The sequence below is a fragment of the Strigops habroptila genome, chromosome 1, assembly GCF_004027225.2.
Source record: "Strigops habroptila isolate Jane chromosome 1, bStrHab1.2.pri, whole genome shotgun sequence".
NCBI classification, from domain to species: Eukaryota; Metazoa; Chordata; class Aves; order Psittaciformes; family Psittacidae; genus Strigops; species Strigops habroptila.
In genome coordinates this window covers 121,517,608-121,545,102 of record NC_044277.2, presented here as the reverse complement: position 1 = coordinate 121,545,102, position 27,495 = coordinate 121,517,608, and the positions used below count along the sequence as shown (strand labels likewise).

Sequence of the window (27,495 nt, the reverse complement as noted above, 5' to 3'; positions counted from 1 at the left end):
AACCTCATTTTCAGTGCCGTTGCACTGATACAACTGAAAACAAAACTTTTTTGCCTGTCAAGGCATATCCACAGAAAGCACAAATCAAGAGGATGGCAACATACAGCTGCCATCAAGCACACTCCTCCATGATAAAATCTGAAAATCCCTTATACATTTAGAAACCTGAGGATGTTCCTGAAGCAGACGTCTCTCAGTCTGAGGAAGCTTTTTCACAGGAAAGAGTATCAGCTGCTAGGGTCACGTTGTCACTGGATCTCATAAATATGAAAAGGACTACATGGTGGATCTTAAAAAGTAAGCATAGCTAGTACGCAAGGTCAGCCAGCTGCAGACTGTACATAGTAAGCATTGTGCCACCGCTTTCTAAAAGCATACAGTTGCACTTAGAAATAATGAATACCTGAAGTCAGTGCATTTCAACATAAAACCTACTGGTTTTATAAAAAACAATGTACTTTTAATAAGGTAAAAAGGTGAGCAAGCAAACAAACCTAGATTTTTCAGTGTAGAATCTCCCAAAATATCATGCTGTATTTCAGATTGCCAGAGGAAAGCAACAAGCATAGTATCCTACCAGTGAGTCCTGACTCATAACTACACTACTGAGAGGACCAGTGCTCTGTCTGTAGACTGCTGATAGTCTGCAGGTTGCACATTCTGCATAAACTAAGCAACACTTTACTGTAATTTTATTATCCAAATAACTGAAAGCACTGAGAAGAATATTACATGCCATTTCAAGGAATGTGGATTGTATGCAGAATTCCCTATTTTTACTTAAGCAAGCTATTCTTTGAATAGTGACAGAATGCATCTCTACTTGGTGCATTATAATGATTTCATAAATATATATGGGATGTAACTTTGTAAAATATACTCTACTTACATTAAAGAAGTATCCTTTTCTGTGCTATTCAAGTGAGAAGTGAGGTAAAGCAGATTCAACTGCCAGAGACAGATGACGAACAATGTTCACAAAAGTACTGGACTAGAAACAAATACGCACATACTTTTATTGTTTCCTGGAAGCATTCTTACGTGCTAGTTTTCTTTCTGTAAAGCTAAGAGACAATGTGACCCCACTGATCTTTCAAAGAGATCTTGATTTTTTTTTTTTTTTTAGATGAATGAACAAATCAATTTCCTTTTAACAAAGAGGTAATTTAACTTGTCAGCATTTCTTCAAAGCAACACATTCATTTAAGGTCTAAACACAGAATCCAGGACATCACTGCGTGTCTAAAATGAGATGGATTCCCACAGCAAAATACGTTTTCTACACAGTATTTCACAAGCATTTTACGACATTTCTGGGACAACTTTAGGAACTATTTAACTCCTTCTAACCCAAGAGGTATACATCCCGCTTGTTCCCAGAATCTCAACATTGGTAAGAATGAGCCATTCAGGTAAGTGCAGTGACAAGAACCATCACTTGCACCTTACATTTGCCAGAAAATTAGCAGAATTGCAACTGTTGCATTTCTGATAAAACATTTAATATACCCACTGCCAAAATTTTTACTTGGGCAGGGAAATGGCAAAAGATATACTGGACTTAATCTAACCCTAACTTACACAAACACGTAACTTAAGGGCATATTTTTAACTTTTGCCAGAACACCTCTGCTGAAATATTGGTCTGTTTTTCCCACTGCATACAACCTATTTAATCATTTACATAAAGGCTGTGGATAACAAGATTTAATTATAGTATGTCACTTACAGTTTGTATTTACGAAGATTATTCTTGACTCCAGTATAATTACAATGAAACACAACCTTATTGCATTATAATGATTTTTGGCTTCACAATAAGTAGCAAGCCAAAGAAAAAGAGAGAGAGAATAAAGCTTACTGAAAAAATCCAAAACCTGAGCTTGAATCATAGAATCACAGAATGGTTTGAGTTGGAAGGGACCTTGAAGCTCATCTAGTTTCAACCCCCTGCCATGGGCAGGGACACCTTCCACTAGACCAGGTTGCTCAAAGCCCCATCCAACCTGGCCTTGAACACTGCCAGGGAGGGGCAGCCACAGCTCCTCTGGGCAACCATGAGGAGCTGTTCCAGTGTCTTACCACCTTTATCACAAAACAGTATCTTCCTTATGTCCAATCCAAATCTATCCTCTTTCAATTTAAAACCATTGTCCCTTCTCTTGTCACTACAGGTCCTGGTAAAAAGTCTGTCTCTCTCTTTCTTGTAAAGCGCCCTTTAAATACTGAAACACCGCAGCAAGGTCAATATGAAGCCTCCTCTGCTCCAGACTGAACAAACCCAACTCTCCCAGCCTGTCTTCCAGCCCTCTGACCATTTTTGTGGCCCTCCTCTGGACCTGCTCTAACAGGTCCATGTCCCTTTTATGTTGAGGGCACCGGAGCTTAATGCACTACTCCAGGTGGGATCACACCAGAGGAAAGCAGAGTGGAGAGGAAGAATCGCCACCCTCAACCTGGCCATGCAGTTCTCCTATTAGTTCTTGTATCAGTTCTATTAACATAATCAACATACCTGGTGACTGATGCGGACACTAATACAACACAAATAATTGCAGTTCTTTGTAGAATACTAATACTGACCTTTCCTATGTAAAGCAAGGAACAGAGCAAAGAGAAATGCAACTTACCAGAGTCCATTATTTTGCAAAATCTGACCCATTTGGCATCGAAATTGCATGAAATGGAAGAGAGTACCCAGGCTTAATGTTACAAAGACTTTCAAGAAATTGTCTTAAAAAAAAAAAAAGTATTCTGCTTTATGCAAGCAATAAAATCTTTGTGATTGAGATCTTCAGCTATTTCCTTGAAGCTTTCACAAGAAGTAACCGTACAGACAGAAAATGGGATCATAAAATAGCTCACAGTGCTTGATGGTTAGTGGAACTTTCACTATGATCACATCCAGGGGTCATGCTGAAGCTAGACAGAGAAGACAGTAACAGCAGTTATGCCATTTCTCCTACGCTCTTACTATTCCTGCTGGCAACCAGATAAGGTAGTGGAAAAAGAGCAGCAGGAGTAACAAGCCTGGCTGGATTGCCAGGAGCAAGAAAAATGTAGGAAACAAGGGAAAGCAGTTTGCAGTAGTCAGTGGGTGGAACGCAAAACAGAAAAGAGAAGGGACAACACAAAACCTTCAGCATCCATGGGCAATTCTCATGCAAGCTAAATAAGGCACAGCTAGTAGGTGGTCATTTAAACTGAAGGACATACTAATAAAGGGCCTACACAAGTAGGTGAATTGTGGTTCTCCTGACCAAATAATGCCTTATTCTGGCATTTTTTATTTCTAGGAAATGATGGAGACTGTATAAGTCTTTTACATTAATTTTTCTTTTGTTGAGACTTTCTCAAGCAGTGTGTACCAATGCTACTTGTCCATACAATGCTCCAGTCAGCACAATGAAGCTTCCTCCAGAACAAAGAGAAGCATAAGCAAACAATTAATATTACTACTCTGCCTGACATCCAAGCTTAAGAAAAATGTATGTTACAATGTGCTTTAAAATTAATATTTACTTTAAAAATCTGAGCCATAAGAAAGACGATGTTCTATGATAGAAAGAAAATAATTCTTAATTTCACTTTTTCTATGTTCTTTTCACAGCTAATACTGCTGAGAAGTTTGGGAGTATCAACCAGGGAATTTTCTGCTCGTTCCTGCCTGGCATATCGTTCAGCTCCCATGCCCAAAGAGTATTAGTGAACACAGACCTACTTGTTTTTTAATCATTCTTTTAAAAGTCCTGTTACATTTGTCTGTTATGGTCTTCCTTCAACAGCAAAACTTTGATGTAAACCCCATTCTTTATATTCTAAACCACAACATTCAGGTCACCAGATTCTTACATCGTGTGTCTGCTGGAACATTTCACTATTGCATCCACTGTTTCAACTTCTTATTACACATGAAAACAAAAAACTCTCTGTTCATGCAGAAATGTGTCATTAACAATAAAAGAGCATCTGTGCTCCAGCAAATCCATTGACATTTGTACTGATTAAGGCTAACCAGTTTGCAGTAGGTTTTCATTTTAAATTATCGCAATACTGTTGTAGAAAGACAAGAATGGTTTTGTTTTATTGGTTTAGCACACAGGCTACATCACACCACTATTCACTAACAAGCCTATATAATCAAATTATTCTTCCTTCAGACAAAGTAGTTTGAAAGTTTTCTTTGTCCCCAGTAAAGTAATTTAACAGCAACTTCCCTGAGTTTGGATTAAACAACATCACGACATCTCCTTGGAACCATCCTGCAGATGTGCTAAAAGCTAAAAGAAGGCAGACAAGAAGCTGTTCAAAGGTATCTGGGGCAAGACACAATCTCAGCCAAATTTGATAATCTGAAACTGTTATATCAAAGAAATGTGACCTAGGTAAATGGCTACCTGATACAGCAAAAGATAAAGATGTAGAGTGACAGTTTCTGGATGAAAACTATGGCCCAAATTCATGAAGGAATCCATGATTTTTCAAAGAAAGAGAGCAAGCTTTTGGGTACTGAGAAATGAAGGATCCTTGATGACAATAAGGGCTCCTATCCCTGTGCTTGCTGGGATTGAGATTTAAGTAATCAGAAAGGATCAGGATGGTGCTGAACTTCTGGCAGAATCTTGGTTATCTTCTCCAGGGGAATTCTCTGGATGTAACACCAGAATGAGTTTAAAAGATTTTGAAGACTTACAGGAGTTGCAACTCCTCAGTTTTATTTACCTTCTTATGCATGCTAAAGAAGAACTTTTTTCCTCGATTGCAACCTCAGAAATTGATATAATCTATTATCTTTCCACCCACCAGTCAGTCCTATCTATTACAGCAAGAACTGTAAAAAGCTTAGACAACAATCGATCTGCTAAAGGAAGAAATTTCTTTAGTCCAGCAACTAAGTGACTGACCTCGTCCTGAAACTGAAATCCTTCATCATTCATATTTACTCATGAAGGTTCTTACTATTTGATTCCATGGCATCCAGTACTGCAAAAATTATAATACGTTCTTGAAGCCAATGTGTTCTTGAGATAATAGGTTCAATTGATCTTCAATAGGGAAACCTGAAAAATGACCTGGCTTCTGTAGCAGACCAAGAAGGTAAAACTTTAACGAGGTTTGTAGCTACATTAAAAATGACTGCAGGTCTGACAAAGACTGGTAAGAGTTCTTTGCTGTTTCAGAAGGTATTTCAGACTGACTAGAAAGAAACCAAGTGTTAAGCCTCAAAAATAAAGGCAAACTTTGCTTAGGATTAAATATCCAAAATTGTAAATGGGAGAAAAACTAGTTTATTCCTACCTTGAAAGAACTCTATCCCTATGTGCAATTCTATTTCAAAACATTTGCTGAAGATGATTTTTCGTTATACATACTCAAATGTTATTAATGACAGCTAGATTACTTCTTCAATTCTAACAATCTCATTTACCACTTCTACTGTTTATATGCAACGTTTTATTAATCAAATTTATTGTGTGCTTTCATGAAATGGCATTATAGCCATTACAGCAAAATTTCCATTGGTTTTAGAATTCACAGATATGAAATCAAACAGATAATATATAACTTTAGTTGTTTTAAAAGTCTGCTCTTACCAACGCATGCATTTTTTTCTTTCCCATTTTGTTTTCAAAGCTCATTATAACAATGGCCACGCTGGATCAGATGCTTCTCATCTAATACCTTGTCCAGAGAGCTGCGAGCACATCTATACCAATGAAAAATACAAAAACTGGGCAAGCATGAACTGATACTTTTTCCACAACACTCTCTCACTCTTTGGCAATTTACCACTTGATGAATTCTTGAGCCAGATGTGCTGTTTCTATATTAATAATCTTATTTTTTCTTCCATTAATTTGTTCAAAACCTCCCTGATCTATGGGAAATTTTAACAGCCACAGTCTTCTCAAATTTTGCAGCTTAACTATTCGCTGTGGAGAAACATCTGTTTTTAATGTGCCACTTGCTAAATTTCATTTTCACTGTACATAAGAACTGAGATGGAGACAGCAAAAACTTTTCCAGTTTACTCCCTTTGATTTTAGAGACCACTGTCATAACACGTTTTACAGGTGATTACCCTTCCGTCATACCAATCTTTTGCTCTTTTACAGATTGATTAACCCTAATTCTCAAGGAATGGTTTCAGTGCAACTTTAAGGATCCCTTCTGCTTTTTCAGATCTATTTCCAGTGCCACTAACACCTTTTTGAGTTAGCAGATGAGGAGCTATGTAAAACATGCAAAATGCATGGATTTACATGGTTGTGGCATGGTCTCTGCTCTGTCAATATCTGGTTTACTTTTTGGACTGATACTAAGAACTAAGCTGATTTTCTTCAGTTTTTATAATAACCTCAAGATAATGTGAACCTTTCACCTTTAGCTATATTGAGTTTCATATACTATTTACCATTGCATCTCATAAAATTATCTTGCAGTTGACACTGTGTAGCACTGTCTAGAGGCTATCATCTCACTACTTACCATCTCTTCCGGATCATTTATTTTCACATTAAACAGCAGAGGTCCTAGCACTAATCTATCTGGGACTCTATCAATAACCTTCAACCACTGTGAAAAATATCTCTTTATTTTTACTCATTTCCTATCTTTTAACCAGTGACTTCTGCAACGGACCCTGCCTCTTTCCCAAATCATGTGAAGAATTTGTGAAGTGCCCTTTGAAAATCCAAAGAGATTACATCAAATGCACTTTCCCTGCTAACTTCTTCAAAGAATTTCTGTAAGTTTGAGAGACCAGACTTTCCCTTACAATGCTATGTTGACTGTTCCTCAGAACACCACATTTATCCATGTGTCTGCTAATCTGGTCCATTATTACATAATTTCTACTAATATTTCAGTCACAACAGGCATCAGGCTTATGCATCTGCTGTCCCATAGGCCTGTCTTGGATTCTTTTAAATTAAAACTCCATTATGATAATTCACCTCCAGTAATACAGTACAAAGTTAGTTCTTAAGAGAGAGATTAAACATGACAAAATGCAGGGTTTTGGCACAGTTTTAATTATCAAAAAGTGTACTAAAGAAAACCATATTTGCATCGAGAAAAATAACCTGAAACAGAGTCTCCACAGCTTTTCCAGAAGATTCAACACAGATTGACAGTTCTGAGATCAGATCTACAAAATTAGACCCTGGCTCTCATCACCAAGTACATGTACATAAGTACATCTCACTTTGGCAAATGATACTTGGTAAAGGGATGGTGTCTATGCTAATCTCCTTTTACCTTGCTTGATTCAGTCAAAATGCAGGAAATATGTAAAGCATATCTAGAATATTTTTTACATAAAGATGGAGGAGTGATATTCTGTCTTTTAAGAACACTGAATTATTTTAGACTTCCCTCCCCATTTTCTCATAAAAGACCTCTCTTACTGAGAGATCCTGATTTATCAAGGAATGATTGCAGTCAGATGCTGCAAAAGAGAGAGGAAAGCATAAGCAATCCTGTGTGTTTTTTCTCCTACCCTGATAATGTTTATGGTACCACATACACAGACCTTGCTTTTCCTTACTCCTCTCTACTTCGTAGCAAGAAATAAAAGGAAACTTGCCACCCCAAACTGCCCCTCTCTCCACAATTCCCTTGTGCCCATGTTCTCCTGTAGTCTGTAAACCTTGTCACTCTTATTACTGTTCTTCTCCAGTTCATGCTTGCTGGATAGGAACAAGAAGACATCTCCTCACAGAAAACACTTAAATAGCCAAAGCATACCTGAAAAATTTCACTGGACTTCCCCATATGAAGGAGAAAATTCCTCTGTCCAGAAACAGATTTAATCATTCAACACTAATTATACAGTCTAATACCAGGCAAGAAGTTCTTTACTTTTTATGCTTTAACCCAGAACACTGCAGTCTAAAAAAAGGGAACAATTCTGAAAAGATTTAGATTGTAATTTGACAGTTATACTGGACTGCCGTAGAACCAGATCATCTGAGGTACCAGATTTAAGCCTGTTCAACAGCAGATTGCTAATGGTCATAGAGTAATGGCCCCCAGCTCAGCAAAATCCTTTGGCTTGCTATCCAGTAACCACATCATGTCATGCGTTGTCCACTAATTCAGCTTTGTGTACTGCCCAAGTTTTTGCAGGTTGGTTTTTGGGTTGTTTTTTTTTTTTGATGGAAAGCTGCTGCCTTACCTCTTTTTATAGCCAGTTACTGTGCCAGCAAGCACATGTGTTCTGAAAAGCAGCATTTACTAGACTTACATACCCTTTCTTTCTAATACTGCTTGCCCATGAGTCCATCTAGTATCAAAATATATCATGTGGAGTTAGTGAAGCCTTGGCTGTGTTCATCACTGACTCTGTTCCTTCAGTGTCTGCTCCATATAGTTCCCAAGGTTGTAAGAAAAGAACGACTGACCGTGCTGCAAATATAGCCAGCTCACTGTTGGACGGGGTACTTCTGGTTAGGTAAGGTGACTTTTAGGACCTCTGTCCCCGTTATTTGCTGCTACATTAGACAGAGAGGTCTGCAGAACAGAAAGATCCAGGTCATCCTCCTGACTTGGGAGGTGTCAGTGACACCGCTCAGGAGGTTCTTAGCCAGTGCTATTTCTGAACGCTGCTCACAAAGTCACAGAGGACATCTGCACATGGGTCTTCTCCACCGTGGTGGTGCTGCTTGTGACTAGGACACGAGTTCCCTTCCTGCTACCTCCATAGCTAGGCATGCCATCTCAAGTACCGGAAGACTTTAACGTCTGCCAAACCTGGCTGCAAAGCTGTGACAGCAGACACCCAGCTGAAAATGACATGTGGCCACCTGAGACTATGCAATCCAGCCTGCTTATGTAAAAGAGCAGACTTACCGCTTTTGAACAAGTCACCATGTCTACTTCAGCTTGACAAGCCCATTCATCTTCCTCTACCATGACTAGTAAAGCTCCTCTTAAGCAGCCTGACCTATCACAAGGAAAAGTTCAATTATCAACCCAGCATTTGCTACGTACTGGCAGAACTTGTATATGGCTGCCTGAAAGTGAGACAGAAATACACTGGGGTAAGGTCCAAGAATACAGAGCTTATTAGAAGAAGAATCCCACTGCCAGTTTGATTGCACGTATCTGTGGGACCAAAAGCAAGCAGTGGTAGATGAGACATAAGCTGGGGGAATGAGCTGTATTACCTTGAGAAGCTCACAAAGTCGTAATGCTCAGGAACTGCTTGGTGACTGCTTTATGGAAATCCTGCTGCAGTGCCAATGTAACACACAGGCACTTACTTAAGAATAGTTCTTTCTGCTTGTAAGGCACCACGAGAGAACTCGCCAAAAACCCCCAAAACAGCAAAACAAGTGAATTTCTTTTTCCCCTACACTTCTTGTTCCTGTGTTCGGCTGTTCTCCTCCCTCAGGTCCAGCTCCCTGTTATTGCTGCCCAGATCATTGTGTGAACTCGACCAGACTTCCCTGAAAGCTTCAGAAATTATGAAGTAATTTTTATAGTTATTATGAAGCATGCACTTAGCAAGCTGGAAATCTGCCTCCATTATCTTTTTATGATGCTAATGTTGTTTGAGAAACTTAGACTATAGTTTCTAAAGCTGTTTTAATTTGCACGAGAGCTGATCCTGCCCTTTCTGTTTCTGATCGACCCCTTCTCTTCATCCGTATTCCTGCACTTTCTCTTGTTTTTCACTGGCATGTGCCTTTGTGACTGCAGAGCAGAACAGCTGTAACTCAGATCAGTTCTCTGGGGGTTTCTTCCTGGATATTGATGGTCCCAATGGCCAGAGCATGGCAGCAGTGATAGGGAGGCAGGATTATTTGTACCAGAGCATACTGCAAAGAGTGGAAATACTTTCAAAACAGTGTTTATTCAAACTGAAGCGCAGACAGAAGCAGAAACACCAGCAATGTGCAAACTGTGCAAAGCCCACAGTTGTTTGGGTGCTGGAGGCAAGGCAGGAGTACACCAGCACCACCACATTAGTTAAAGTCAGAACAGTTTTCAGGAAATTTCTCTTGTAGCCCAGCATTATTTTATCAGCGACAACTCAGACAGTAGCAGTGCATTCAGAGGGGATGGTGGATGGAGCACAGACTGGTGAATGTAGCTGAATGAAGTGGGAGACTGCAGGTTCAGAGCAGGCATCACAGCACCAGAGGCAACACTGGCTGCTGTAAATTGCATCCAGGCTTGCAAGTACCCACACTGACCAGTATACAAAGGAGCATCAAACTACATCAGGATACAAGACACTGATACAGCAAGTTCACTCCAGCCCTTTCAACAAATGTCAACTGGTACCTGTGCCCAGTTTTAATCTCATTATGCAAAAAATCAGATGATCGTTAATAGCAGCAGATGCTATTCCAGTGCCTGATGCTAGGCAAGCAAGACCTACATGGAAAGACAACTAAAATCACTGTCCAGCAGGCAGTGAAAGCACACAGGTGAGATTGTGTTTACTAGAGAGCAAAGACATCCAAGCTCTGCAACCAGGCAGTTAAAAAGCAGGAGTGGGGCAAGAAGGTACTGGTGAAAGCTGTTTAGTTTAGCTGCACGAGGCCCAGCAGGACTCTGGTGAGAACAAACTCTACCAACTTGGCACAAAGCTTTTTGAATAAACACAGTCTTGAAGGAGGGGGTGGTGAGAAATATATCTAATGTAGTCTCTATCCTCTCACACATTGGGAAAGGGTGATGTTTAACAACAGTCATCCCCTCCTTCCTTTCTATATCGCATATCCTGTTGCATCATATTTCATAACAGACTTAAAACTTGCTGGGGAACAATCCATGGATCAGATTTTCAATTGCTGATGGATATGTAAAAAGAATAATACTATATCAATAAGGTCAAGGTATTCATTAGAGGATTTAAGTCTTAAGGTCTTCTGAAAATTTAAACAGGCACAAATGGCTTTAAAAATTTACCCTGGTATCCATCCTGTGTAGTCATATATATGTAACATCCTGCGTAGCAAGAAGCATGTTCTAACTGCATGAAACAACTCTCTAAAAGATTCAGAAAGGGAAAAAGAACAATAGACAAAAAGTGAGAGAAATGGAACCCTATTTGTATTACAGTAAAAGTAAGAAGCATCTCTGAAGAAATCACCTAACAGCTTACAGATCAGCCATGACTAACAATATACAACAATAAAAAACATACCTCTATAGAGAAATAAAATGTAAGAGACTCCCTTTTCAAATGGTGGTTTGTATGACAACATATCGTATTGCAGCAGAAGGGCATGAGGCTGGAATGTTCCAGGAACCAGGGATGCTGGAACCACCTACTCTAAAAGGCATATAATCCACCTATGCAATAGCTTGCTCATTTTCAGGATGTAATTGAATGTCTGTGTAACACGGAAATCTTATTTCCCTAGTCAATTATAATGGCAAACGGTATTAAAAAAAGCCCCAAACTATGCATTTTACAGACTCACGTCCCACTGAATCCACTTTGAAAACAGAATACTGCTCTCAGGTGTTCAATTCTATGCAGACATTTAAATTCACTGCCATTTTTAAGAATGCAACACATTTAAATAGAAAGATAAACAATTTATTTTTCAGAAGCATTCTCAGTTGTAGGGAATTGGGCACACAACATACAATTACTATACCAGAACATTTCTTGGGTGTCCTCGGTTACAGCTGTTTGGATAAAGCAGCTGGATGGGCAATTTGGAAAGCACAAGAATCATCAAGCAGAGTTAAAGTAAGCAGACCCAAGCAGTACCAGGGAAAATAAAGTACACAATAGCTAAAGCAAGGCATGATGGACTGTCTGCTGTTAGGAATGTGAAAGGATTTATTTTCACAGTAAGCCGTGGGTAGACTGGTTTGAGAATTTTTTTTTTATGTTCAAAGTTCATACTGAGGTTTTAAGTTTCAGAAAGAAACTTTTTTGAACAACTCCATTTAGCACTAACCCAGTCTGCTTTGATCTGCATGTCATCATTACTTTGAAGGAACTAAAGCATGCTGAAGACACCCAGAAAATACTATCTAGTTTTGCTAGAAATTGTATTATTCATACAGAAGTTATTCCCAGGAAACACATTATTTTGGGGGATAGGATTTCTTCTCTTACACTCATAAGTAGATGCTAAAATTGAGAACTTTGTTTATTTGCAAAATAATGAAGGACACAGTTATTAGTAGCTCGTCATGGCTACCCTGATACAACAACCTCCAAAACCAAAGTTAATTCAATATACTTTTAAGGCTTGTGATTAATTTAGGAGAAATTTGACTTATTTTCTTCTTAGAAAACCATAAAGTGGGGAGGCGGGGGAAGGGGAGTAAAATAATTAACCAATTGCCTTCTTAAAGATTGATTTTAAAACTCTGTTTCTCCATACTGATTCTTCACTCGTATATACAACAGGAATACATGCAGAAAAAAATCAACAGGATTTCTGAATTGAGCTCAGTGAAACTTAAAAGGTACTTCTATGAAACAAAGACCAAATCAATAGGCACTTTACATTGTCTTTACAGTAAAATTATGTGACTATTTTATTCAGGTTTGCTTATTTTACATTGTAATAACATCCAGACACAGAGACTGAAACTTCCAAATTATCTCTTTTTAGTTACATGTTACAACAAAGTATTTTATATTAGAACATGCTGTCTAACTCCCATTCCAGACACACGATTTTTACTTTCTATTCCTTTATTAAGTAAGTATAAACCTGGGGCAGCTTGCTTATGAAAATGTCTGGATTTATGAATTAAAAATAAAAACAAACAAAGTCAAACAAAACAAAACAAACAAAAAACCCAAACCAAACAACAACCACAAACAAAAATGACCAACCAAAAACCCCAACCTCAATAAAGAAACAGAACAAGCCTGTATTCCAATTATAGTTATATATTTATTTAACTGCCTGAAAGGATGCACAAGAAATCAGGCTACTTCTGCACAGCAGGAAAAGTTTTTTGGCATAGTACAGAAAAAACCCCGAACTATTATTAAAAAAAAAAAAAAATCCCAGAAAAAAAAGATACCTCATTCAGGATTAGTCTATTCCATTAAGAAGTGATAATTCAAAGCACTAATCACTACAACTCTTTGACTATGCAGAAGTCAGGTTACAAAACAGGATTTGAGCTGTAAAGCAGAATTTACTTGAGATAATCACACTGTTCTGTTCTACAAAGCTTCACCGCCCTCTGGGCCACATGCTTCAGCTGGGCCAGAACCAGCTGCATGCAGAGGGGGAGAAAATGGCTGGATGTGCAACCGTACCATCTGATATGGAGCAAGAAGTTATTTACATTGGAAGGAGCCTCTGGATGTCAAATGCTTCAGTCCTCTACCCAGGGCAATCTTCGAGGCTTCAAAGGCTGCCCAAGGTTGTTCTCAATTAAGTTCAGAGTACCCCCAAGGATGGAGACCCCACAATCTCTCTGGGCAACTTGTCCCAGCATTTGATCATCCTCATGGTGTAAATCTTTTCCTATCGTCTAACTGAAACACCCCTTGCTCGAACTTTTTCTATTGCCTTTAGCCCTGTCACCCAGCTCCTCCAAGAAGAATGTGGTTCTGTCTTTGTACCCTCCCACTAACTGAAAACAAGATCCTTTCCCATGTCTTCTCTGAATGCCAAGAGCACCCAGCTCTTCCAAGAGCACACAGCTCTTCCAGCTTTTCTTTCTACATTATGCGCTCCTGCCCCCTAATAATCTTGGCAGTCTTCTTCGAGACCTGATCCTCTACGTCAGCATCTCTTCCATGCTGCGAAGCGCAAAACTAGACACTGTTTCAGATGCAGCCACACAAATGCCAAGCTGACAGCACTTCTCTCAGCTACTCGCTTTATTCTTGATAAGTGAAGGCGCATTTCTTGCTCACATTCAACTTGGTGTCCACCAGGAAAGTGATGTCATTCGCTGCAACATCGCTCTCTAGCCATAGGTGCCCAGCCTGTACCACTGCGCAGGCTTCTTCTGTTTAAATTTTCATACTCTTTGTTGAGCACCACAAGCCTGGTGTCAACCCAATTCTCCAGCCTGTTGAGGTCCCCCAAAAGAGCAGCCCTGCCCTCCAGCACACACAGCTCGGTGTCATCAACAAAGCTTGCTGATGGCGCATTCCACCACCTCATCCAGGTAGTTAATGAAGATTGTAAATGCAAAGCTGTGCTATTTAACCTTAATACTAATTATCATGTCCTAAAAAGGATACAGGACTTCCAAGTAGTTTAATTTTGACTAATTAACATGTTGGTAAATGGGACGTTACAAAGGACTTGTATTTCAATACACAAGCCACCAAATAAAGCCTCTTCAGTATTTTTTTTTCTTAATGGACAGTTTGCTCTTGGTGACTCACTGAAATAGCTCCAGTGAAAGATTTCTCTCCAACCCATCCTTCTAAATATGGAGAACTAAATATGTAAAGTATCTGTGTCAGTGACTCTCGAGTCAGAGAAAAGGGCCTAAATTAAGAACCACTGTATATTTGTACTAACAGCTACAGAGCTGTTAGTAATGTCTCAGGCTGAGTAACTCCAAGACTTCAGAAAATGCAAGTAACTGGAGCTCTTTCATAAGAACAAACACTTTATTTTAGAATTGTAAATTCTAAAATGCTGCATAGGCCTAGATTGTTTGGTATTACAATTTTGTAGTAGGATTATTTCTGTAGAATAAATGTGTTGGAAGAACCACATGTTCTGCTATCATGAAGTCTGCTATATAGCTGTGTGTCAAGAACTGAGCTTTAAAATACCAAAATCCTCACCTTATGGGTATAGAGATAACTTCAACTATTTAGCAAATGTGAATGAAACAGCATCAGTCAGTAAGCTCTTTCAAAATTTTAAACTTGTAACTTGCAGTTTTAGCACAGCTGGAACTTTGGTCTTCACAGTTTAGAAGCCACACACTTTTGCAGCTTCTTCAAGACATTGATGAAATTCACCATTTTCACAGACTAACAACAAATTTTCTGGGCTCTACTCTGCCAGGACATTTCCATATGTCTATCTGTAGTCTTTCAACATAACAGCGAGTTAACTGGAGATTAATACATTTGCTTTTCCCCCAGCTGCTTTGATATCTAGAGCATAGCAGAGACACACGGATTTAAGAAAAAATCCTAAGAAAAAGTAACAATTCTTCAAGTAATTTACACAGGCAAAGTAATAAGAAAATGAACATTTCAGAGGAAAATCCTATTGCAACATTTACAGGTTGCTACTGCTGAAAATTAGTACTGATGTGCATCTAGCCTTGCATATATTATTTTTCTATCTTACACACACAGTAGCTAATAAAAATACAAACACACAACTGCACACTACAGCAGTATAGTAACAATTAAACCCTTAGTAGAGAGAAGAGTTCATCAGTAAATAACAGCAACACTAAAATTTCTATTCTTAAGTCTATGACAAATTTTAATAGAACCGGTATTTAATACAGTGGTAGTGCAAAAACACAGGCAAGTATATATCATGATCTTTTCTCATTTTTTTTAAATCTATTTCTCTAAAGGCTCGTTCATAACAGGAAATATTTCAATTATCATTATCAGTGCTTCACCTGTGCATCCTAAAAAATACACTCTTCCTTTTTAATACAGCAAGATTTTGAGTTTCTACGCAGCAGCTTTCAGGAAATACACCATTTTTAACTTTACCTTCAAAATTCCTATTACAAGTCTATTTGAAATAAAAGAGGTGGGGGGGATATTACTACCCTAATTAACATCTATGACAGCTCCTTGAAGAGGAGGGCTTAAGTGGACTGTAAACACAGCTCAAACTAATAAATATAACAAATACAATTTTCTCCACTAAGTTATTTCATTTGTAGTAATTTACAATCAGGACCAAAACCAGCTGCACGCAAACAGGACATGATGTTCCTACAGTCATTTAAAGTACCTTGAAAGAACTAGCAGGGCCTATTTTTAAAGCCAAATTATATTTATAAACTAGAAAAATCTAATTCTTTTCTATGCCAAATTCCAAGAAGAGTGATGACACTCAGGTGAAGTACCTGGTGCAGAGAATCAGTTTCCAACTTATGTTTATATTTAACTGCAATTGAATACACAGTATATAAAACAGTCAAGAAATATGCCATTAGTATACACATAATCATCATTATGTAAACTTTAAGTGTATTTTCCCAGAAATGGCATTGAAAAAATGGCTTTGTTTTGAAATAAACTCCAAAGTTGTATCTTTCCTTGAATCTTATTTCATAGGAAAAAAACCAAAACAGGGATGGGAGGAGATCACCAACACTCCTACAGCACATTTTTCAAAAGTCAATATTTAAACTGCTTAAGCCAATTAGCACAGAATCAAACTGCATAAGAATTTTCACACTTAGCCACAATCATGCTTTTACTACTTTTCAAATAAGTTATCTCACGGGTTACCACTAGCTGACATCATCTGTCAGAGTCTCAGTCAAACCAACTCAAAACAAAATTATGTTTTCCTCTCTCTAATTCTATGTGAATTACAGTTAAATCTTAGTTCAGGTTGGTATTCACATAAGAACTTGCCCACTTGACTTTAATTTTCCCTTAGTTTATCTTACTTCTTGCTAGTGCTTTGCTTCACAGCCTATTCAAGACTATGTGCCTTTTCTTATGTTTTCATCTGCCAAGAACTGTTTAGAATTTCTGCTTGCACAGAAGTGTCAATTCATTGACGGTGGTAAAAAAACCTCCAAACAACCAACTCTGACACCACAGCGTGTCTAAAAAGGTGTCACTCATCCAATTAACTTCATGAGGCAGAGGCATTAGGCAAGCATAACACAGCATTCCAGCAATTATCACAGCAGATGATGCTGAAGACAATCCTGATTCCATAAAAATGTTCTGCAAAAGCAGATGAAAGGTACAAGCCATTCATATTGTCTATAAAAGAAACAAACCTTTGGCTCAAGAGATATGAGACCACAGTGAAAAACAAAACAATCAGAAAAATAAGACGGAAAGGATGGAAAAAAGAAAAGCAAGAAAATAGGAACAAATATTTAGAAGCTAGAACATCATGTAGGTAAACTCAGAGGAAATACCAACACAACACTAAGGTAGAACAGCTAATACAAGATCTGGCAGAGACTCTGTACGGAAGAGAAGTAGCAGCCCTATCAATAGTAGTAGCCCTCGTGGTTCAAGCATATAAACAAACCTCTTATCAATACATTACACTTTTGTTAACTTGCATAAATGGAAAAGGATTTAAGTGCATGATATTTAAAGATACTACATGAAGAAATCCGCCTCCATTAAATGTATTTTAGTATTTTAAGTTAATCCAGAATTGGAAAATAAGGAATTGACCTTTTCTTCAATAAGCATTTATTATCTACCTCCGATAATGACTCCTAAAAAAAAACCCAACACAAATATAAGAACTTACTCCAGGTTATAGAAAATATGGCCCCAAATTACAAGCATTTCTCAAATTTATATGTAGGAGGTATACAAGTGCTGATAGTTTACTTTCTCACTGAATACAGAGAATAACTTACAACCAATTGGTCTCTTCAACAGCAAACCAACTCTCTCTAGGTTCTTTTGCTTTTCAAAGCCTATTGTCTGGTCACCAGAAGTCAAGTTTCTCAAACTGACCTGTACGGTATACAGTCTTGAAAATGATCCAGAAATTAATCATTCTTTATCTATTCCTCTAACCTGTGCTTTGTTTCAGAAAGTGAGAGAGGGCTATGTCTATGCCTTACAGACCGTCAACTGTAAATGTAAATGGAATAATTCAGATAATTCCAGCAAACTTAAGGATTCACTCAAAATAGCACAGTGACTTGGAAATGCCTAGACTGTATTTTTTAACCACAGCCTTCACTACAAAGCAAGCACTAAGTGGTTCACAGCAATTTAAAAATACTCCTTCAAAATGAATATACACCATTTGGCTACCACATAACAGTCCTTATTCCATGGAACTTAGTGACTGCAATATTTCCAAAACTCTTTTTATTTACTTGTATGCTTCTAGGGTACTATTTTCACAATAACAGCACATGTCAAAATTGAGTACCTTTTTTTGTTGTCATTATTTTTGTTGGAGAGAAAAGGAAAACCTAAATGCAGCAAAGAGAGAGAGAGGAGTAGCAGCCAATGACTAAGTTTCTACTTCCCAGAATGCTATATAGCATGGCAGACCACACCACAGAAGCTAGAATCATAGAATCATTTAGGCTGCAAAAGACCCTTAAGATCAAGTCCACCCGTTAACTTTGCACTGCTGAGTCCACTGTCCACCACTAAGCCATGTCATGTAAGTGCCACATCCACACATCTTTTAAATACCTCAAGGGATGGCGACTCCACCACTTCTCCGGGCAGCCTGTTCCAATGTCTGACACAACCCTTTTGGTGAAGAAATTTTTCCAAATATCCAATCTAAACCTCCCCTGGCACAATCTGAGGCCTCTTCCTTTTGCTCTATTGCTTGCCACATGGGAGAAGAGACCGACATGGGAGATGCACCTCCCTACAATCTCCTTTCATGTAGTTGTAGAGAGGGATAGGGTCCCCCCAAGCCTACTTTTCTCCAGACTAAACAACCCCACTTTCCTCACCGCTACTCGTAAGACCTGTTCTCCAGACCCTTCACCAGCTTTGTTGCCCTTCTCTGGACCCACTCCAGCACCTCAATGTCTTTCTTGTAGTGAGGGGCCCAGCACTGAACACAGGATTGGAGGTACAGCCTCACCAGTGCCCAGTACAGGGGGATGATCACTGCCCTGGCGCTGCTGGCCACACTATTGCTGATACAAGCCAGGATGCCGTTGGCCTTCTTGGCTGCCTGGGCACAAGGTCATCATGTTCAGCAGCCATCAATCAGCACCTCAGGTCCTTTTCCACCGTGCAGCTTTCCAGCCACTCTTCCCCCAGCCTGTAGTGTTGCATGGGGTTGTTGTGACTAGGACTAGGCATTAAGCATTGTTGAACCTCATACAACTGGCCTTGGCCCACCAATCCAGTCTGTCCAGATCCCTCTGCAGAGCCTTCCCACCCTCCAGGAGATCAACACTCCGACCAACTTGGTGTTGTCTGCAAACTTACTGAGGCTGCACTTGATCCCCTCACCCAGATCATTGATAAAGATATTGAACAGAACTGGCCCCAACACTGAGGCCTGGAGAACACCACCTGTGACCAGCCGCCAGCTGGATTTAATTCCATTCATCACCAGTCTTTGGCCACCCAGCCAGTTTTTTTACCCAGCAAAGAGTATGTGTATGCCGGTCCAAGCCATGAGCAGCCAGTTTCTCCAAAAAAAGTGTTCTGGAAAATTGTCAAAGGCTTTACTAAAGTCTAGGTAGACAATATCCACAGCCTTTCCCCCATCCACTAAGTGGGTCACCTTGTCATAGAAGGAGATCAGGATAGTCAAGCAGGACCTGCCTTTCATAAACCCATGCTGACTGGGCCTGATCATCTGGTTGTCCTGTACATGTTGTCCTGTACACCTGATGGCACTCCACATGAGTTTCCCTGGCACCAAGATCAGGCTGACAGGCCCGTAGCTCCCCAGATCCTCCTTCCAGCCCTTCTTGTATGGACATCACATTTGGTAACATCCAGTCAAGTGGGATCTCAGCAGTTAGCCAGGACTGCTGACAAGTGATGGAAAGTGGCTTGGTGAGCTCTTCCACCAGCTCCCTCAGTCCCCTTGGGTGGATCCCACCCGGCTGCATAAACATGTGGGTCTAACTGGTATAGCAGGTAGCTAACCACTTCCCCTTGGACTGTGGGGGCTGCATTCTGCTCGCTGTCTTCCAGCTCAGCAGGCTGGGTACCCAGAGAACAACTGGTCTTACTATAAAAGACTAAGGCAAAGAAGGCATTAAGTACCTCAGCCTCTTCCTCACCCTTTGTCACCATGTTTCCTCCCACATCCAATACAGGATGGAAATTCTCCTCAGCCCTCCTTTTCTTCTATTTATAGAAACTTTTTATTAAGGCAGTAGCCAGGTTAAATTCTAGCTGGGCTTTGGCCCTTCTAACTTTCTCCCTGCAAAGCCTCACGACATCCTGCAGTCCCCCCGAGTTGCCTGCCTCTTCTTCCAAAGGTCATAAACTCTCCTTTTTTCCTGAGTTCCAGCCAGAGTTCTCTGGTCAGCCGGTCCGGTCTTCTTCCCCACCGGCCTGTCTTTCAGGACATGGGGATGGCCTGCTCCTGTGCCTTTAAGATTTCCTTCTTGGAGAATGTCCAGCCTTCCTGAATGCCTTTGCCCTCAGGACTGCCTCCCAAGGGACTCTGTCAACCAGTCTCCTAAACAGGCCAAAGTCTGCCCTCCAGAAGTCCAAGGTGGACTGACCCTCCTTCTCTATAATCTCATGATCGCTATGCCCAAGACGGCCTCCAACTCACATCACCCACAAGTCTCCCTGTTCATAAACAACAGGTCCAGCGGGTGCCTTCCCTAGTTGGCTCCCTCACCAGCTGTGTCAGGAAGTTATCTTCCACATGCTCCAGGAACCTCCTACGCTGTTTCCTGTCTGTTGTATTGTATTTCCAGCACACATCTGTTAAGTTGAAGTCCCCCACAAGAACAAGGACTAACAATTGTGAGACTTCTCCCAGCTGCTTATAGAATATTTTGTTTGCCTCTTCATCCTGGTTGGATGGTCTATGACAGATTCCCACCATATCTGCCTTGTTGGCCTTCCCCCTGGATTCTTACCCATAAACACTCAACCCTATTGTGACCATCATTAAACTCTAGACAATCCCTAACCTACATGGCTACCCCACTGCCTCCTTCTTTGCCTATCCCTCCTGTGGGGCTTATAGCTACCCATCGCAGCACTCCAGTTGTGCAAGTCATCCCACCATGTTTCCATAATGGCAACTATACCACCATTTTCCTGCTGCACAATGGCTTTCAGCTCCTCCTGTTTGTTGCCCATGCTGCGTGCATTGGTGCAGATGCACTTCAGTTGTGCTATTGATCCCAGCACCTTTTTCAGGGAGAAGCCCTAATTTCTACATGACCATCCTCAGGCACTTCCGTGCTTTCTAACACATCAATAACCCTTGTGTATTTTGCATGGATTTCCATCCCCTACCTGCACTGAGATGGCAGACTGAAGGACCTCGCTAGCACACTGTCCCTCAAACACTGGCATGACATCCACAGGCTTATATCTGGTGAGCCTCATTTTATCCTTTCTCCCCCTTCAAATCTAGTTTAAAGCTCTTTCAATAGCCCTGCTAACTCCTGTGCAAAGATCCTTTTCTCCTTTTGAGACAGGGGTACCCAGTCTGTCGCCAGCCAGCCTGGTGTCATGTAAACTGATCCATGATCAAAAACCCCAAAACTTTGCCTGTGACACCAGGCTTGGAGCCAGGTATTGATCTGCTGGCTCTTCCTGTTTCCTACCTCATTATTCCCTGCAACTGGAAGGATAGAGGAAAATACTACCTGTGCATCTGATCCCCTATCCAGTCATCTCAAAGCCCTAAAGTCTGTCTTGACTGCCCCTGGACTTCTTGTTGCAACTTCATTGCTGCCTACCTGAAAAATCCATAATGGATAATAATCTGAGGGCCATACCAGGGTAGGAAGCTTTCTCTTCACATCTTTAACCCTGGATCCCAGGGAGGCAGGAGACCTCTCTAAGAAGTGGAACCAGTCTGCATATTGGGCCTTCTGTTCCCTGCAGAATGGCGCCTCCTGGAACAATGACCTGTCTTTTTCTTTATGGGAGCAGTTTTGATGCAGGGCATAGGTCAACTTAACCTCAGTGACACCTCCAAGCTAGGTGAACCATTGACTTCATTAATGTTCCGTTCGACCTGCAGAGAGACTCGTAAGTATTATGCAAGGTCACCTAGGAAGGTAGCATAGTCACAGAGGAGACGCACCTACTGCACCAGGCACTTGTTACCACTGCCCCTATCCCTTAAGTCACTGTGTTCAGCCAGGTAGAGAGAAGACAGGGAATCCTCTGTATCATGCGTCCTGTAAGTTGCTCAGGTATGTCAAAATGGTAAGCACAAGACACTGAAACTCTGTTAAGTAGTGAAAATCCCCAAAAGATTTAATAAGGTTTTCTCCAACATGGAAGCCTGTACATAAGAAATATTTTATACATAATTAATAACACACTGCCTAATTGTCATGATATAATATTTAAACTACACTAACTTATTGTCAAAGAATAACGTTAGTATACTGCAGGCTGTGTGCAAACATCGATTCCTAGGTGCAAGCTCACGTACCAACATAAAACTCACTTTTAGAGAATTCATTTTGGCTCCTTGTCTTCCTAGTCAGTATAGAACTGAATGAGAAGAGTTACCAGAGGAACTCTACAGACAACACCGTCACACAGCTGCTCTGTAAAGCCACCCAAGCCAGGAAAGATCCTAGGCATTCAGCAGAGACGCCCTTCTATTTCCCTGCAGTAATCCATTTACAACCTGTTACTGTATTTTTACTGCAATTATCCTTCAACAGTCAGAGTTCAGAATTCATGTGATACAAATCAAAACAAAACCACTAAATGAAAATACCTATTAACTAACTCCAGCAAAGCTCCTTAAAGAATATTCAAGGATACTAGCAGTACTACAGATTAGCTTTAGGTTAAAAGAAGTGTTTGTTTTATCTAAAATTATAGTGATTCTCCTGTTTGGAAAACAGCAGAATCAAGGATACACACAAATGTGAATTTGAAATGTTAATCTATATATCAGATGTTTGCAACTTCTGAAAATTACTTTCAATTATCAAAATCAAGAATACAGGAAGAGGATCGAAGCAATAACGACTACTCCCTCAGATCACCTCTGCACATCAAAAAGAGAAAACTCTGGCTGACTTTACACAGACACTTATTTCTTTATTTTCATAGTACAATTTAAGGTATGTGAGTTTAAAAACAAAGCAGCAGAAAGTAAGGACTGTACTCTTAACAAAGTAAAGAGAGAGTAAAGGAAAAGCAGAAAACATGTTTAAAAAAAAGATAGCAAAGCAACTGACTAATATCTATCTTCTTCCAAAGTGATTTTTGGACTAACAAACTGAAGATATTCTGCTACTGCTACGCTTATTTGTATAACACTCCACTTCGAGGATTTTTTGAGATCAGAGAGATAAATAGACACATATATGCATATAGAAACATAAACTAAGGCAGTCTGGAATGCAAACCATAATATTTTACTGATATCAAATAAGACAATCTAATATTCCTCACTTAAAAAAAAAAAGTCACAATGTTTTGGGTTAAAAGGAGACTTTAAAGATCATCACACCCAACCCTCTTACCATGGGCAGGGACATCTTTCAGCAGATCAGGTTGCTCAGAAGCCCATACAACCTGACCTTGAACATTTCTAATCATGGGACATGCACAACTTCCCTGGACAACCTGTCTCACCAACCTCAGAGTAAAAAAAAAAAAAAAAAGTCTTATTCCCAACCTGAATCTACCCTCTTTCAGTTTAAAACCATTGTTCCTTGTCCTGTCATCACAGGCCCTAGTAGTAAGTTTCTCTCATCTTTCTTGTAAGCACCCTTTATATACTGGAAGGCTGCTATAAGGTCTCCCCCAAGCCTTCTCTTCTCCAGGCTGAATAACTCCAACTCTCTCAGCCTTTCCTTATAGGAGAGGTGTTCCAGCCCTCTGGCCATTTTTGCAGCCCTCCTCTAGGCCCAGTCTAACAGCTTCCATGCCTGTCTTAGGCTGGGGGCCCCAGAACTGCACACAGTACTCCAGACAGGGTCGGTCTCATGCGAGCAGAGGCAGGTAACCACCTCCTTTGACCTGCTGGCCACACTCCTTTCATGCAGCCCAGGATATAATTGGCTTTCTGGGCTGCAAAAGCACGTTGCCAGCTCACGTCCAATTTTCCATCCACAGGTATCCACAATCCTTCTCTGCTAGGCTGCTCTCAAACCCTTCATCCCCCAGTCCATAGTGATACTGGGGACTGCTGCAGACCAGGTGGAGGACCTTGCACTTGGCCTTCCACAATGGTAAAGACTACTTTTTCTGGTTCCACTTAAACTCTGGAAGATACTTAGTGGTTCCAAAGAAAACTAGCAGATTTTAAACTTTACGTAGACTTTTCCATCTTGAACTTTTAATGTAATGTGTGTAACCTTGCATGAAATATCATCTGTCCCTAAAATGTAAACGTATGTGTGATTTTAGTAACACTCCACGGAAAAGTATGCGGCATGTATTTTGGGAGAAGGGAGGGAAAGCAGTAAAAGTCTTGTTTGATTATGATGGTGTTGAAAACACAACTTTCTGTGTCATGTTTAACACTGCAGAATTTCCACAGGGCTGCTCTTCAAGCAAAACATATCTCTCTTTGCTATGTATCATTATCAATTACACAAACACCATAATGTGATTAGAAACATCACTCGTTCAGCACACATATTCATAACATCCAGCTTCTCAATTGTCTTTCTTACTGGCATGAGTCACCTTAGCAAAGGTGCAAAACTTCAATAGTTACAACTGCAGAGAGCAACTTCAAGTTTTCAGATTCAAGTAATTGGTAAATACATGAAATCTACACAGTAAAACTAAGATAAATAATAATAATTAAAAAACCCCAAACACACATGAAAAACCCCAACTCAAAGCCACACAGAGAACAACAAAAAGACTAAAAAACCCCAACAAAATGCCTAAAAAAACCCAATTCCACAAGGAAAAAAAAAAAAACACCATAAACCTTGCTAGCCAAACCAGCTAACTGCTAATAAACAAAACTCTTACTGAAACAAAAAGCAGTGTAGTGTTAATCAATCACAGCAGAGGTGCCACAGAGCCGCAGGTTAGAAACTGCTCAGGACGGATTAAACAAGCCATAGTGTTAACAAGGTCTTATACAGTGAACAAAGACATAATGACATTTTCTAACCCCCCTTTATTTTTTTGTAGTTGTTCCACTGAACCAAAGCTGACAGCTGCAGAAGTCATTCCCTTTTATATTTACATGCTTAGTTTCCTTTAATTTTCTGGAGTTCGTATACCTGACAAGAACGTATACAAATAGATACATGTAAACTTACACAGACTATATAACTCTGTCTAGGAAACTCCATGTTTCCACAATAAACCTAACCATGTACTTAGATATGTACTTCCCTAGTCCTATCTAGATGTGCATGGCACAAGTAAAAATTTGAGGGATTGCACAAAGCTTTCTTGCTTAAATTGTTGTATTTTGGCTACCAATACCATAGTGCCACTGCTCTTTAGTTTCTTTTTTTTTAAATTAATTTTCATTCATAATATTTTGCAGATGCACATATATATAAAGACAGGGCACCACCAACATTGTTTAGCTTTTTAGTAGATTTTCAGTAATATCTGTATTCAGGAATTGTATTACTGAAATATTTTATTCTTTTGTTCAAGGACTAAACTCAAATTTGTTGAAGTTGGAATTGCTTGAGTACAGGACCACAGGAGGGTCTTGGAATTAAAGTTTCCAGAAGCCTCTTCTGTAATTTGGCCTCTTATGTGTAAGGACAGCATTTATTCTTTCCATGTCCGGCGGGGGTGGGAGGGGGGAATGCTATAAATTCTACCATTTCACTTCTGTGTAGACACCCCACCTAAATAAGCCACATGTTCTTAGAAGCTGAAAAATGCTGTTGCTTTCCTTATGACCAAAGCCTTCCCCTCCCCCCCCCCCCCCCCGGAAGAAGAGATTAAAGAGAAATTAATCCACCACACTTCATACTGAAAATGAAAGAGATGAAAGTAAGGATGAAACACTCATATGTGGAAGGAGAACACAGTGCCTTCTCACTGCTAACCTCTACAGCTAATAATTCTTTCAAAAGTGGTCTCTCTTTTTAGGGAAAGTGCTTATTTACAGTACACCTACTGGCATTATGCCTACAACTAAAACTGCGTTTCTGGAACTGGTAAGCACAGAAATGCACTGAAAAAAGAAAGCACAATCAACAATGGTTAGTAATGATAGAGGGGTGCATGCAAACAATTTAAGCTGTGGTATTCGTGCCTTACTCTACAGAGTGTGTTTTTGTGACTTCACATTTGCTCTGCATACTATTTGAACCATAAAAAAAGGACAGGCTGAGCAGTCGTGAATTATCGAGGTTGTTCTTCCTTTTCAAAAGTCGCCAGATTTCCAGTATGTGTTTAGACCTGCCTAGGAGAGTGATACTGCTACTTACATAAAACCGTCACAGTACCAAGACTCGGTTTATTCTTCGCGATCGTGAGCGTTCAATTTCATTCACGACAGACCGTTCAGGACGGCGTTACCCAGCCTGGAAGGAAGGTTAAGCTGCCACAGCTCGCCCAGCAGCACACGCTCCCGCTCTGGCCACTCGCACTTCTTCCCTTTTGCCTTCAAGGCAGGATTTCCAAGCCATGAACAAAGCGGGCAAGGGCTCAACAGCAGCAGCTGGCTGAAGCCAGGCCATCGGGCAGCTCCGAACTTCCCCTCAGTCCTGGCCGAGGGAGCCCCCGACCCGGCTGGGTTCGGAGCGAGACCCTCTCCACCGCGGGGCGCGGCGCCTGCGGGACCCTGGGCCGGAGACGGCCTCTCACCCCACAAACCGCCCAGCCCATGGCCCACCGCCTCCTGCCATTACGCTTCCCCACGGGCCCCTGCCCACCGGGGCCCGTCCCCACACCGGCACCGCCGCCGCGCCCGCGGACGGCCAGCCTCGGTAACCTCTGCTTGTTTACCTCCGCACGCCGGCGCTACCCTTCGCTGTCGCCTCCTTCGCTCCGCTCCCCACGCCTGCCGACGGAGCGGAGATGCCCCCGGAGCCGCCCCCCGGCCCGCCCCACCCGCGATGCGACGGGCTGCCGCCGCCCAGATGTGCGAAGTCTCCCGGTTGCGCCCGCGGCCGGACTCGCCTCATCTCGCCCGCTCGCAGCCCCGCGGACCCCACCCGAGCCTCCACAGGCAGCGCCGGGATCGCGGCCAGCGCCGTGGGGCACTCACCGGCTCCTCACAGGGGCTCTCCCCGGCCCTTCCCGGCGCCTCCGCGCCCGCCACTCAGCGCCTCCATTTGCTCAGCAGCCGCTCCTCTCTCCCTCTCCCCTGCTCCGCTCCGGATGCGGCGCCCTCTGGAGTGCCCGCTCCGCCGGGGCTCCAGCCCGCGGGCAGCCGGGGCCGTCACTCAGCGGCTGCAGCGGTGGGGAGTGCCCGCCCGTCCGCCGGCGAGGCTCCCTCCGCGCAGGCAGGGCGCTGCGGCTGCCACCGTCTCGCTGCCCCTTTGTTCGCCGGCGGCTCGTGGCGGCGCTGACAGCTGCCGGCGGCGCTCCGCGGGCCCGGGCGGCCGCTTCACCTCAGCACCTTCCCGCCCGCCAGCACAGTCTCATGCTCCCGGCCCGCAGCCTGGTCCCTCTCCCTCTTTATCCGCCCACGGTCAACAACCGGCGGCGGCAGCAGCAGAAGTTCAGGCCGCCGACCCGGAAACTCATCGGCAGCCGAGGCCCGTGGCGCTCCGACGGGAAGCGGATCC

General features: G+C 41.4%; 1 protein-coding gene across 7 annotated transcripts in view; it reads right to left on the bottom strand.

Moving 5' to 3' along the window:
• ANKIB1 (ankyrin repeat and IBR domain containing 1) overlaps positions 1-27,489 on the bottom strand; it is a 93,915-nt gene extending 66,426 nt beyond the window's left edge. For 3 of the 7 annotated variants that reach the window (XM_030498085.2, XM_030498578.1, XM_030498404.1), the window contains exon 1: positions 26,973-27,489. The gene's annotated coding sequence lies outside the window, so the exon portion shown is untranslated. Of the gene's footprint in view, positions 1-26,190; positions 26,420-26,710; positions 26,787-26,972 lie in introns of those variants that run through there. The other 4 variants (XM_030498327.1, XM_030498662.1, XM_030498491.1 and 1 more) reach the window with 3 other exon arrangements.
• Between the last annotated feature and the right edge of the window lie 6 nt (positions 27,490-27,495).